Raw genomic sequence first — 12,500 nt, forward strand, 5'->3', positions numbered from 1 at the left:
ATGAGATTTCTTTAAATCTGACCTAAATTACATCGAATCGTTTACTCACAGGACCAAAGCGTCGAGGACTCACTAACTCGGCAATCTTCCGAGTTAAGGTAATATTTTCCGAGTTAGGAGGGGATTTCTTTGAATGTGGTCGCAATTACATAGCATTGTTTGCACAAAGGACCAGAACGCATCAACTCACGCCTCAACACGCGAGCCTGCGTGCTTCCTAGCCATGCCCAACCCCATCTACAGCCTTAAACAAAAGCAATGAACCACTATACCTCTCACTATGCAAATGTAACCTTTCCTCCCAGAGCATTTGATATCTTATCTCTCCAAGAAAATAAGATACGCGATGAAGTAAACATTAGAAGTAGAATATATCTTAAAACCAGTAATATTATGTTTGCATAATAAAGCCTACAGGGTGCTACAAGAGTTTTGAAGACAACAGAGCCTTGTCAGAAAATAAAAAAGCGTGTGCGTGCGTGCGTGTGTGCGTGTGTGGACCATACCACTTGGGAGATACGTGGAATCGTCACGCCAACAACAACAACACCGTCCACCTCTTGTAATCTCGCTCCACTTTCATTTCGCTCCGCATCGTCTGGGGTAGACTACAGCACTTCTGTATTAAGTGGGAGTAGGTAGCGTCTGGAGGGAGTGGGGGTGGATGGGGGGAGTAAAGTCCAGGTTATAAAGGTGGGAATGTGGGAGGGTGGGAGGGGGAATGAGGGGTGTCAGTAGTGTCACCAGGAGCGGAGAAAAAAAGGGATGAAATAGGATGAAATCAACTAAGGTTAAATGCGGCTGTGGATGAGTGTTTGTGGGAGTGGGAGGCAGGGGGGAGGGGGAGAGAGGGAGGGGAAAGAGGTGAATGGGAAGAAAGGGATACGGTTGAAAGAGGGAATCTAAATTGGAGGAACAATAGAAACTGAGATAGAGAGAGATAGAGAAATATATAGATAGAGAGAGAGAAACAGAGACAATGCCAAAGACAGAGATAGAAAGAGAGAGAGAGAGAGAGAGAGAGAGAGAGAGAGAGAGAGAGAGAGAGAGAGAGAGAGAGAGAGAGAGAGAGAGAGAGAGAGAGAGAGAGAGAGAGAGAGAGAGACAGAGAGAGAGAGAGAGACAGAGAGAGACAGACAGACAGACAATGACAAAGACAGAGATAGAAGAAGAAGAAGAAGAAGATAGAGAGAGAGAGAGAGAGAGAGAGAGAGAGAGAGAGAGAGAGAGAGAGAGAGAGAGAGAGAGAGAGAGAGAGAGAGAGAGAGAGAGAGACAGACAGACAGACAATGACAAAGACAGAGATAGAAGAAGAAGAAGAAGAAGAGAGAGAGAGAGAGAGAGAGAGAGAGAGAGAGAGAGAGAGAGAGAGAGAGAGAGAGAGAGAGAGAGAGAGAGAGAGAGAGAGAGAGAGAGGGAAAGAGAGAGAGAGAGGCGCACAAAGAAGGAAAAACAGACAAACATACAGAGAGACTGACAAATAAATACAAATATGCAAATGAATAAATAAACAAAAATATATTAATAGCTAAACAAATAAAAGCAAGTAAATAAGAATAAGTGAATCAGTGGATATCAACAAATAAATATACAAAAGTAAGTAAATGTCGTATAAAACACTTTAAGCTATCATTAATAGGATCTACAAACTCCCTAATTTCTTCCTTCCTTGGGTCACCCAGAACATGTCCAACTTACACACAAAGAACGTAAAGGGAAAAGAAATATTTTACTTACGCCTTTGAAGAGGTTTTCAACTTTATTCCAACTTTTAACACAAACCTGTAAAAAGAAAGAAACAAAGTTTTAGTATACAAGTGTAAAACATTGCAACATGTTATGTATAAATCATATCAATTAAGTTATATAAGAAATACATACAAATAATTTATTCGTTTATTCAGCTTTCATCTACATGTTTACCTATCAACTGACTTGGCTACTTTTATATTTCTTTGTTAACAGTATCTATTCATTTATGTGTTTTAATGCCTTTGTCCGTGTATTCTAACACTCTACGTGGTACAGCGTCTCAGTGTAGTAGAGACAGGATTAAGAATTTTGTATGTTTGGTTAGTTTGCTTGTTCGTTTGTTTGTTTTTTTCTGGGTTAGGTCTTGCTGGTCAAAAAAATCTCACGCTAATATGCTTACACCAAATGCATAGTCTATCCCCACACAGACACACAAACACACACACATACACACACACACACACACACACACACACACACACACACACACACACACACAGACTGGTGGATGTCTGGAACAAATTGGACGAAAAAATAATGTGTGCAAACACCATACAAGAATTTAAGAACAAACTAGATGTTGCGAGATACAAAGATGGGGCACTACGAGCATAGCTCCCCTTCCCGTATAATACAACTAGGTAAATACAACTAGGTAAATACACACACACACACATATACACATACCATACACACACACACATGGGCACGCGTTACAGCAATGTATTGTTTTCACAGACTCTAGTGTTACCATAACAAAGACACAAAAATTGCCCAATATCTTCTATTGTCAACTTCTATTGTCGTTTCGTCCAAGTCATCATCACTAGTGTGAAATCCATCTAGCCTATACAATACCCTGTTGTATCTTGTATTTTCTCTCCACTTCAATAAAATGGATATTTAGTTTGTTTTTGGTAGGTGGAAGCTGAGAAGAAAATACATCGAGGTGTTGTATTGTATTTGTGGACAAATACTCGTAAACTCAAGGAAGGAGAGACAATCATACTCACATAAAAAATAAACAGATATTATCAGCGAATCAGTAAATAAAACAACGTACAAATAAATAAATGGATAACCGGGTAGGTAGATAGAATAAATAGATAAATGAAAATAGTATAAATATTGTCAGCCATTAATATATACCGCTTTGTTCTTCACTTGAATAAAGAAAGAATAAGTGAACTATTTTGTTTGTGAGTGTTGCTCTCATTCCGGAAAAAAAGAAAAAAAAAAGACAAAAAAAATCGAAGCTACCGCCCACGAATAGCGAAGAATCTGCGAGATGTGTTATCATTCTGACGAAATGAAAAATATGTTAAAACAATATTATTACTTCATGATTGCATCCACTTTGTTCTCATTTCTCATGAATAACAAAAATGAACTATCTTTCCTTGAGTTACATTATGCATGAAAAGGAGAAAAAAAAATGATCAACTATAAAACAGAAGAAGCGGGAATCTTTTTATCATTCTTTCGACTTCAGACAGTTTTACGCCCATGGTATTCCCCACGCCCACAACCACTGCGCGCCCACAATACCATACGCCCATAAATCTAAGTCTAAAGCAGCGTTTCTCAACCAGGGTTCCCCGGAACCCTAAGGTTCCGCAAAAGGTCCCTAAGGGTTCCGCGAGAACAAGTGAGATAAGCTAATGCACTTTTGATTTTTTATTTAATTTCATACACGTAATATGATAAAACACGCACGACATATTCTTGGTTATTGTAATAATGCAATATAGACATCATCCTATCTAACCTATTATTACGATGAAAATTAAATGAGAAAGATATATATATATATATATTTTTTTTTTTGTGCATGGGCTCCTTGAGATGTGCAATTTATTCTAAAGGTTACGCAAGGGTGAAAAGGTTGAGAAACGCTGGTCTAAAGTCTACTGAACTACACGGGCGGGAGAAGGACACACTATTTACGTAGTGCTCCAGAACTGTGCTACCATCTTCTCCTCCTCCTTTCTATTTCTCCACAAGATCAGCATACTTCGACGACACATTTTAATAATTCATTTCCCATTAATCAACTTCCAGATAACCAAAATACGGACATCTATTGCTTGCGCGTACTTGCAAACTACCGTCCACTCAGGAGACGAAACGCTCGGTCATTAGTTCCAAAGCAAAACGTAAACAAATAAACTCAAAATATTTGCCAGATGCGGCGGCGACGTCACCCACAGGAGGAAACACAATAGCAGTGCCCACGTGAGCGTCTGCAACAGGCGACTTTGGTGACATCCCCGGCAGGAGAAAGAGCATAATCTCCGAAGAAATACTGTTGCCAGAATGAGGTGAAAGTGAGGGGACGATAGTTGGGGTTCGTATGGGTAGAGGGGAGTTGCTCTTGAGTCAGAGCAGAGAGTAGAGAGAGAGAGAGAGAGAGAGAGAGAGAGAGAGAGAGAGAGAGAGAGAGAGAGAGAGAGAGAGGGGGGGGGGAAACAGAGAGAGAGACAGATAGAGAGAGAGAGACAGACACACACACACACACACACACACACACAGATAGAGGGAGATAGAGAGAGGTGTGTGTGTGTGTGTGAGAGAGAGAGAGAGAGAGAGGTGTGTGTGTGTGTGTGTGTGTGTGTGTGTGTGTGTGTGTGTGTGTGTGTGTGTGTGTGTGTGTGTGTGTGTGTGTGTGTGTGTGAGTGTGTGTGTGTGTGAGAGAGAGGAAAGAGGAGAGAGAGAGAGAGAGAGAGAGAGAGAGGAGAGAGAGAGAGAGAGAGAGAGAGAGCGAGAGAGAGAGAGAGAGAGAGAGAGAGAGAGAGAGAGAGAGAGAGAGAGAGAGAGAGAGGAAAGAGAGAGAGAGAGAGAAAAAGTTTGCGGTCTCACCATTACCCAAACGGACAAGGAGGACCTCCTTGTCACAAGAGCGACCAAGTTCTTGTGATTTAAAATGATCCTTCTCCCTGCTGACGCACACGCCCTCAAGGAGGCTCCTCCTTCCGTTTTCTGAGTGTTTGGGCTTGTCTCGTTTTCTCTCTCTCTCTCTTTGCAAACCACAACAAAATGTGTAAAGTGTTTGTGGTCTTATACGGGTCCCGGGTAAGCTTTTACGTACTCAAAAATTTTGCAATTTTCGTTTTATTTGTGTTTCGGTTTTTTTTTTTTCTTTCTTTCTTTTCTTTTTTAAGTCGTCCGTCTTTCTTGGGTTTTTGCGGGCTCGTCTTTGGTTTTGTGACAAGAGTTGTAAGTAAGCACCTCTTGGGTAGATTAGAATGTATTTTCAAAAGCCTTTATCATCAACATCATCGTTTTCGTCATCATCATCATCATCATCATCATCATCATCATCATCATCACCATTTCATCATCATCATCATCATCATCATCATCATCAAAGCACTCTTGTGATAATACAAAATTAATATTGACCGCCATTCTTCATTGACCTTTAAGGATTCAAGTTCCCATGACCCTGAGGAACCGACACAGAAGCTTTATCTCCTGAAGGCGTCTTCACCGAACTCGACTTCGGAAGAAGAAAAACATCGAACTCAGGTACTGAGGTTCCCTAGGGTCTTTGTATCTTTCCGATCTGAGGTGAAGGAATGGATTCAAGTTCCCTTGACCCTGAGGGACCGACACAGAAGCTTCATCTCCTGAAGGCGTCTTCACCGACCTCGACTTCGGAAGAAGAAAAACATCGAACTCAGGTACTGAGGTTCCCTAGGGTCTTTGTATCTTTCCGATCTGAGGTGAAGGAATTCCTTCTATAGATGACAGACCCAGTGACCCCGCGCTCAATAATAGAACTGCAGAGAGTAATTTTTTCGTGAAAAGCGATTCCCTTAATCCAATGTATCTCGACCAGGTGCGCAATGCTGCTGGGAATCACAGAACAGACGCCCCGAGCAACTTTTGTCATCGTTTTCAGAACATATCTGCGTTATTTGTATAGATACTATAGTATATATCTACCTATATCTATATACCAAAAGGCTTCCTCCCCGTTTTATCATCGTTTTCAGAACATTATATTTGAGTTATTTGTATAGATACTATAGTATATATCTACCTATATCTATATACTAAAAGGCTTCCTCCCCGTTTTGCCATCGTTTTCAGAACATTATATTTGCGTTATTTGTATAGATACTATAGTATATATCTACCTATATCTATATACCAAAAAGCCTCCTCCTCCTTTTGTCATCGTTTTAAGAACCTTATATTTGCCTTATTTGTATAGATACTACAGTATATATCTACCTATATCTATATACCAAAAAGCCTCCTCCTCCTTTTGTCATCGTTTTAAGAACCTTATATTTGCCTTATTTGTATAGATACTACAGTATATATCTACCTATATCTATGTACCAAAAGGCCTCTTCCCCTTTATATGGAAACCCGCCGAGGCATGCATTCGCCCCTAACCCATCTCATACTCATCCATTTCCCGTTAGTTTCTCTTTCTCTTTTATCTTAACTCGTTATGGATGAAGGTCCGTTCCTGCCCCCTACGCACACAGCCACTGCCCGGGTCAGTAGCAATGCAATAAGACACAGCACCACAGGAGGGCCACAGAGCTGAAGCTGGTTTACCCCCGCTGATTCGTTTACATGGTGATCTTCCCTCCTCGCTCACTCATGCGTATAGGTAAGACAATTAGTCATTTTAAGGATACCTTATCTGGTTTTATGTATATGTTAATGTTCATCAGTATTTGAATTGGGCTGACCATGGAATACTTAGACCAACTTCCAGCAACTAAACAGTAACGCTGACATAGATTCGCAGTAACTTACTTGAAGAGTCTTCAATGGAAAAACATATTCACAGGGGGCTTATGGTCGTAAAGAAGGAAGAGGAAGAGAAAGAAAATTAAGAAGATGAAGATAAAGAAGAAGAGTAACAAGAAGAAAGAAGAGAGGGAGAAAACAACGAAGAATATGAAGAAGAGGAGAAAAAGATGAAGAAAGGGGAAGAGAATGAGGAGATGAGGAGGAAGAAAAGGAGGAAGATTTTACAATTTTAGTGAACTCAGAATAGCTGCTTCACTAAATTAGATAACTGACATTCTAAGGTTAATATAATCTAGCTGTTCAAACCTAGCTAATCTAATGTTATTCCAGATGGATTATCAATACATATACGTAGCGTCTCCTCAAGTGAATATAATATCTGCTTCACTAAGTTCGATAACTGACATTCTAAGGTTAATACAATCTAACTGTTCAATCCTAGCTAATCTAAGGTTATTCCAGACGAATTATCAATACATATACGTAGTGTCTTCTCAAGTGTCTCTTGTTAAGTTTAACAAATCTTGTAAAGTGTCTATGTGTCAGCTAAGGATCAATGCTATCTACACATCAAGTGTACAATACATCAAAATACACTTCATCATGTGACCTGAAATCTTGTTTGCAACACACATCTGTGTTTGAAAGCAGCTAAATCTCTAAACTCTCTATCGGCGTTTATCACGAGGAATATCTATTCCAAAGAGAATTTAATCAAACCCGGATATTCTCATCCTAGTTTGTGTTTAATTATTCAAGTTTGATTTCTGGATCCGGGAGATTTTACTCCCACGTGTATGGTATGTTCATCACTCAGTAATCACCCTGTAGGTCATCCTACTCAAAAGGAAAAGCAGAGTGGATTAAACTTAACATGATTCTAAGACCACTGCACCTGTGGTAACTAGTCCCCGGCTTGGTTCCCAACGGGTTAACTTGAATCTGCCTCAATACGAAGAAAAACAAAAAGTGAAGAGATGAAACAGGGAACAGGAATGATCGAGAAAATGGAGAAATTACATCGAAAGCAAAATGAAAAATGATCGAAAACAAAGAGAGAAAAGGAGGAAAGGAGAAGAGGAGGAAGAGGAGGAGGAGGAAAAGGAGGAATAAGAGGAGGAATAGAAAGAGGAAGAGGACGAGGGAGATGAGAAGGAAAAGGAGGAGGAGGAAAAAAGTATACACAGGCGTTGGCCACCTGTATTCTGCTTAGGACAGAAACTATCAGTTGTTTTAAAAAACGATTAAAGAACTTTATGGATGGGAATGACAGGTGGTGATGGACATGGAAATGCCTAGTGTAGGCCTTATGGTCTCTTGCCGCCAGATGTTAGAGTCCTGCACTGCTTAACCCAACTACAGGTGGTGGAGAAGTCGTCTTTTGTGTCGTTTTTTATTTCCGATCCGCCATTGTTGACCGCCAAGACACGGAAAGCGTTGACCCAAAGGGTGAGGTGGAACTCTTTGTCTGGACAATTCCGATTTTTTTATTCTTCCTGGCCTCGACTAACCTCGAGAGAACGTTTTTTTTTTCTCAGTCAAAGATAAGAAAGATCAGAAGAAAAAAGGGGGAAGGAGGAAATGAAAAAAAGTCAAATCAGAACATAAATACTGAGTAAGAAAGTAGAGGAGTTGGAAGAGAAGGAGAAGGACGAGAAGGAGAAAGGAAGAGGAGGAGAAGGAAGAAAAGGGAGAGGAGGAGGAAGAGAAGAGAGAGAAGAGAGGAGGAAGAGAAAGAAGAGCAGAAGGAGGAGCAGAAAAGAAGGAGAAGGAGGGAATGAAAAAAACAAAACACGTAAAATCAGAACATAAAGATTGAGTAGAAAAGTAGAGGAGTTGGAAGAGGAGAAGGACCAGAAGTGGGAGAAGGAGGTGAAGTGAAGAGGAGGAGAAGGAAGAAATGGGAGAGAAGGAGGAAGAGAGGAGGAGGAGGAGGAAGAGAAGAAAGAGAAGAAAGGAGGAAGAGAAAGAAGAGAAAAATGGAGGAAGAATAGAGGAGGGAGAGAAAGAAGAGAAGACGGGAGGGACAGGATGACTTGAAGAAGGATGAAGACAGGAGGAGGAGGAGGAGGAAGAGAAGAAAGAGAAGAGAGGAGGAAGAAGAGAAAAGAGGAGGAGGAATAGAGGAGGAGGGAGAGAAAGAAGAGAAGACGGGAGGGACAGGATGACTTGAAGAAGGATGAAGAGAGGAGGAGGAGGAGGAGGAGGAAGAGAAGAAAGAGAAGAGAGGAGGAAGAAGAGAAAAGAGGAGGGAGAATAGAGGAGGAGGGAGAGAAAGAAGAGAAGACGGGAGGGACAGGATGACTTGAAGAAGGATGAAGAGGAGGAAAATGGAAGAGAAGTAGGAGGAGGAGGAATGTGTGTGTGTGTGTGTGTGTGTGTGTGTGTGTGTGTGTGTGTGTGTGTGTGTGTGTGTGTGTGTGTGTGTGTGTGTGTGTGTGTGTGTGTGTGTGTGTGTGTGTGTGTGTGTGTGTGTGTGTGTGTGTGTGTGTGTGTGTGTGTGTGTGTGTGTGTGTGTGTGTGTGTGTGTGTGTGTGTGTGCGAGCACATACAATACAGGACCTAAATCCTCATTTGAATGACATAATGAATCCTTCTACTCACGGATAAATCTGCAATTAAGTATGTTAATTCATGAAAAGCTATCAATTTAACTGTTAACATCATTAACTGTGATTTACGGTGTATAGGCAACTCAGAAAACTCTGCAACCTTCAAACTGATTAATCGAATTAATATCATTAAATCACGTTAACTTCATATTAAAATTGTATTTGCTGTTTATAACGACAATGCCTGGTTCTTGTTAACCAAGATAGAAAACAGCTTAGTTAAACCCTTTACTTCAGTGACTTAACTTGAGTATGTTAACCTCGCTTGGAACGTTGAATTAGCATTGTAAAACTGAGAGATTTCATTCTGGTTAATTTTACACAACTTCATTGAGGTTAAGAAAACCTTTGGACCAAACTAGATTTAACTGCCCCGATCACTTAATCTCGATTAACCATTTATGACATTCAATGATCTTCCGGTTAGCGTCAAACAATCTTATTAAGCTTAAGAAGCAACTACCCTATCACGAAGTTGATAATTATATAAAATCTATTTCAATATGACCTGAAGTTTACATGTCCCAAATATTTTTCTTACTCTTGTATATAACATAAATGTATTTTGGTCAGAGTTATGTGTGTATGGTGTGTGTATTCACTTGGTCTTTGGATCACGTGTTGGACTCGTGATCGACAGCTATTTCCCTCCTGGAAGAGAGCTCAGAGCTCGTAGGTCCGATCTATGGGTAATGCTATGACCTTGCACACACACACACCCCCAACTCCCCGCCCACGAGAGTTGGAGTAAGTAACACCCCTCAGCGCTGCGATACTGATATTATTTCAGCCCCGGGCGAGGATCGAACCCGGACCTCCGTGTGGCAGGCCAGAGCTCTAACCACAGCGCCATGAGAGGTGTGTGTGTGTGTTGTGTGTGTGTGTGTGTGTGTGTGTGTGTGTGTGTGTGTGTGTGTGTGTGTGTGTGTGTGTGTGTGTGTGTGTGTGTGTGTGTGTGTGTGTGTGTGTGTGTGTGTGTGTGTGTGTGTGTGTGTGTGTGTTAGTGAGTGAGTGAGTGAGTGAGCGTATGAGCCTTACTTTATTATACCAATCCCACTGATGAGCCCAATACTCCTGACAGGCTAATCTCTAAGTACCAAATCCTAGCAACACGCTCAACCTGCAACAGGCAAATCCAAATGCAACGTTTTCTAGTTTACCATGCACAGTAATCAACCTGCCACTGTCCACAAACAACGCCCTCTCCTTCATCCTCCACGCTATGAATGAAAAAACAAACAGTCTGGACCTACGAGCCAACACCCTTAAGCCAATAAACAAGCGAAATGTTGAATTTCCGCCCCGCCTATCCCTCTCCTTTACCTTCGACATTACTATAATATTTTACACACACACACACACACACACACACACACACACACACACACACACACACACACACACACGCACGCACGCACGCACCCCACCTCGACATCTCTCCCCAAAACGAACAGGACTGGATTCTGTTAAGTTCAAGACACCAACTTCATAATGTCCTCTTCAATGCGAGACAGACAACATGAAGAGACATGCGCTCCCTCTCTCTCTCTCTCTCTCTCTCTCTCTCTCTCTCTCTCTCTCTCTCTCTCTCTCTCTCTCTCTCTCTCTCTCTCTCTCTCTCTCTCTCTCTCTCTCTCTCATTCAGCCAAACTAGGTCTAATTCAATGATACGAGATGCAATGAGACACTTAAGGTGATGCTGAGCGGGCGTGTTGCAGACCCAACTTATTGCACTTAGTTGGCGGTGCATTATGGTATCATATGCCATGTTCAAATGTCCGAAATGCTCTGGTTCCGCTGTTTGCATCTCGGTGCCGATGTCCCTGTTTGTTTCTTTGTTTTTTCCGAGTAATTCTTCGCGCTGGTGTGTGTGTTTGTGTATGCGTGTGTGTGTGTTTCTGCGCGTGTGTGTGTGTGTGTGTGTGTGTGTGTGTGTGTGTGTGTGTGTGTGTGTGTGTGTGTGTGTGTGTGTGTGTGTGTGTGTGTGTGTGTGTGTGTGTGTGTGTGTGTGTGTGTGTGTGTATGTTTACGTGAGTGCGCTTGAATGTATATTGATGTTTAGGTTTTGTTATCAATCTCCCCTTCTGTTTACACACTACTACAACAACCTCCTCATAAAATCGATTGGGTCAACCACCATCATTCACAGCTGCTAGACACAGATATAAATACATTTTTTCCTACGGAAATTACTTTGCAATTTCATTTGCCAAAATTACACATAATTCGTATAAGCTGGTATGAATTCATGCCAGACTTTGATAACTATAAACCTAGCTAATATTTGCGGTGTACAATTACTGCATGAAAGCCTCAAATGTAGATTGGATACAAATGTATCGTTCACAATATATTGGGATCATTGTGACACAACATACGAAAGATAATGAGAAATATGTGTTCAAACAATATTTCATTGATATGTATATTAAGTCATGGGTTTAATACATCCCAAAGAGAATTAGGTGATAAAATAATTTATTCACTTTTTTCCAACATAAGCCCCCAAATATAAACGTTATCTAAGTATCTACATTCTTAAGTATTTCAACCCTTTTATTCTAAATACTAGAGATATATGGATTCTAGAACGTCTGCATATAAAAAAAACTATCTGTAAGTATAAAAATACTTCTTACAATTATTCTCTCAAAAACTCCCTCACACACCTCTTCATCATCTCATTTATCTCATCTTAATTCGTTCTAAATTTACCTTCATTCAGAAAAATAATATACATTTTCTTTCCCTTGGATATGTCTATATTTCCACTCTTACTCTATTTCATCAAGGCAAGAGTAAGTTCCAGTTTATGTGATATCAACCGATAACATTTATCAAATATTGCATCGATGTCCTGAAGACTAAGCTAAGGCATATCTATATGCCATTCTTGCACTAAACTGTGCCCTTATTCTAGAGCGATTCTCTACACGTATTCTAGAAAAGTGAATGGGATAGTTTCTAATACATTAAGGATGTCACCTTACTATCAACCGCCTACTCCTCCTCCTCCTCCTCTTCCTCCTCCTCTTCCTCCTCAACGAATGGAACAGACTTAGTAACCACATAGTGAGCGCTGAAACTATCAATTGTTTTAAAAAACGGTTAGACAACTTCATGGATGGGGATGACAGGTGGTCATGGACATGGAACTGGCTAGTGTAGGCCTTATGGTCCCTTGCAGTCTCCTTCATTCTTATGTTCTTATGTCCTCCTCCTCCTCCTCCTCCTCCTCTTCCTCCTCCTCCATGACCATTCGAAGTTCAGATTTCGTTTTAGTAAGTCGAGTCAACGCTTCAACGGAACGTTCTCTACAAACTGTCCTTCGACTATCACCAAACGGTGTTATTCTCAGAA

At 40.9% G+C, this 12,500-nt stretch overlaps 1 protein-coding gene across 1 annotated transcript in view; it reads right to left on the reverse strand.

Annotated features, from left to right (window-relative positions):
• FMRFa (FMRFamide related propeptide) overlaps positions 1 to 12,500 on the reverse strand; it is a 178,387-nt gene that overhangs the window by 44,629 nt on the left and 121,258 nt on the right. Inside the window, exon 2 of the mRNA XM_076175633.1 lies at positions 1,738 to 1,782. The gene's annotated coding sequence lies outside the window, so the exon portion shown is untranslated. The remainder of the gene's footprint in view (positions 1 to 1,737; positions 1,783 to 12,500) is intronic.

This window comes from Oratosquilla oratoria, chromosome 37 (genome assembly GCF_046742065.1).
Source record: "Oratosquilla oratoria isolate Oo_2021 chromosome 37, ASM4674206v1, whole genome shotgun sequence".
Taxonomy (NCBI): domain Eukaryota; kingdom Metazoa; phylum Arthropoda; class Malacostraca; order Stomatopoda; family Squillidae; genus Oratosquilla; species Oratosquilla oratoria.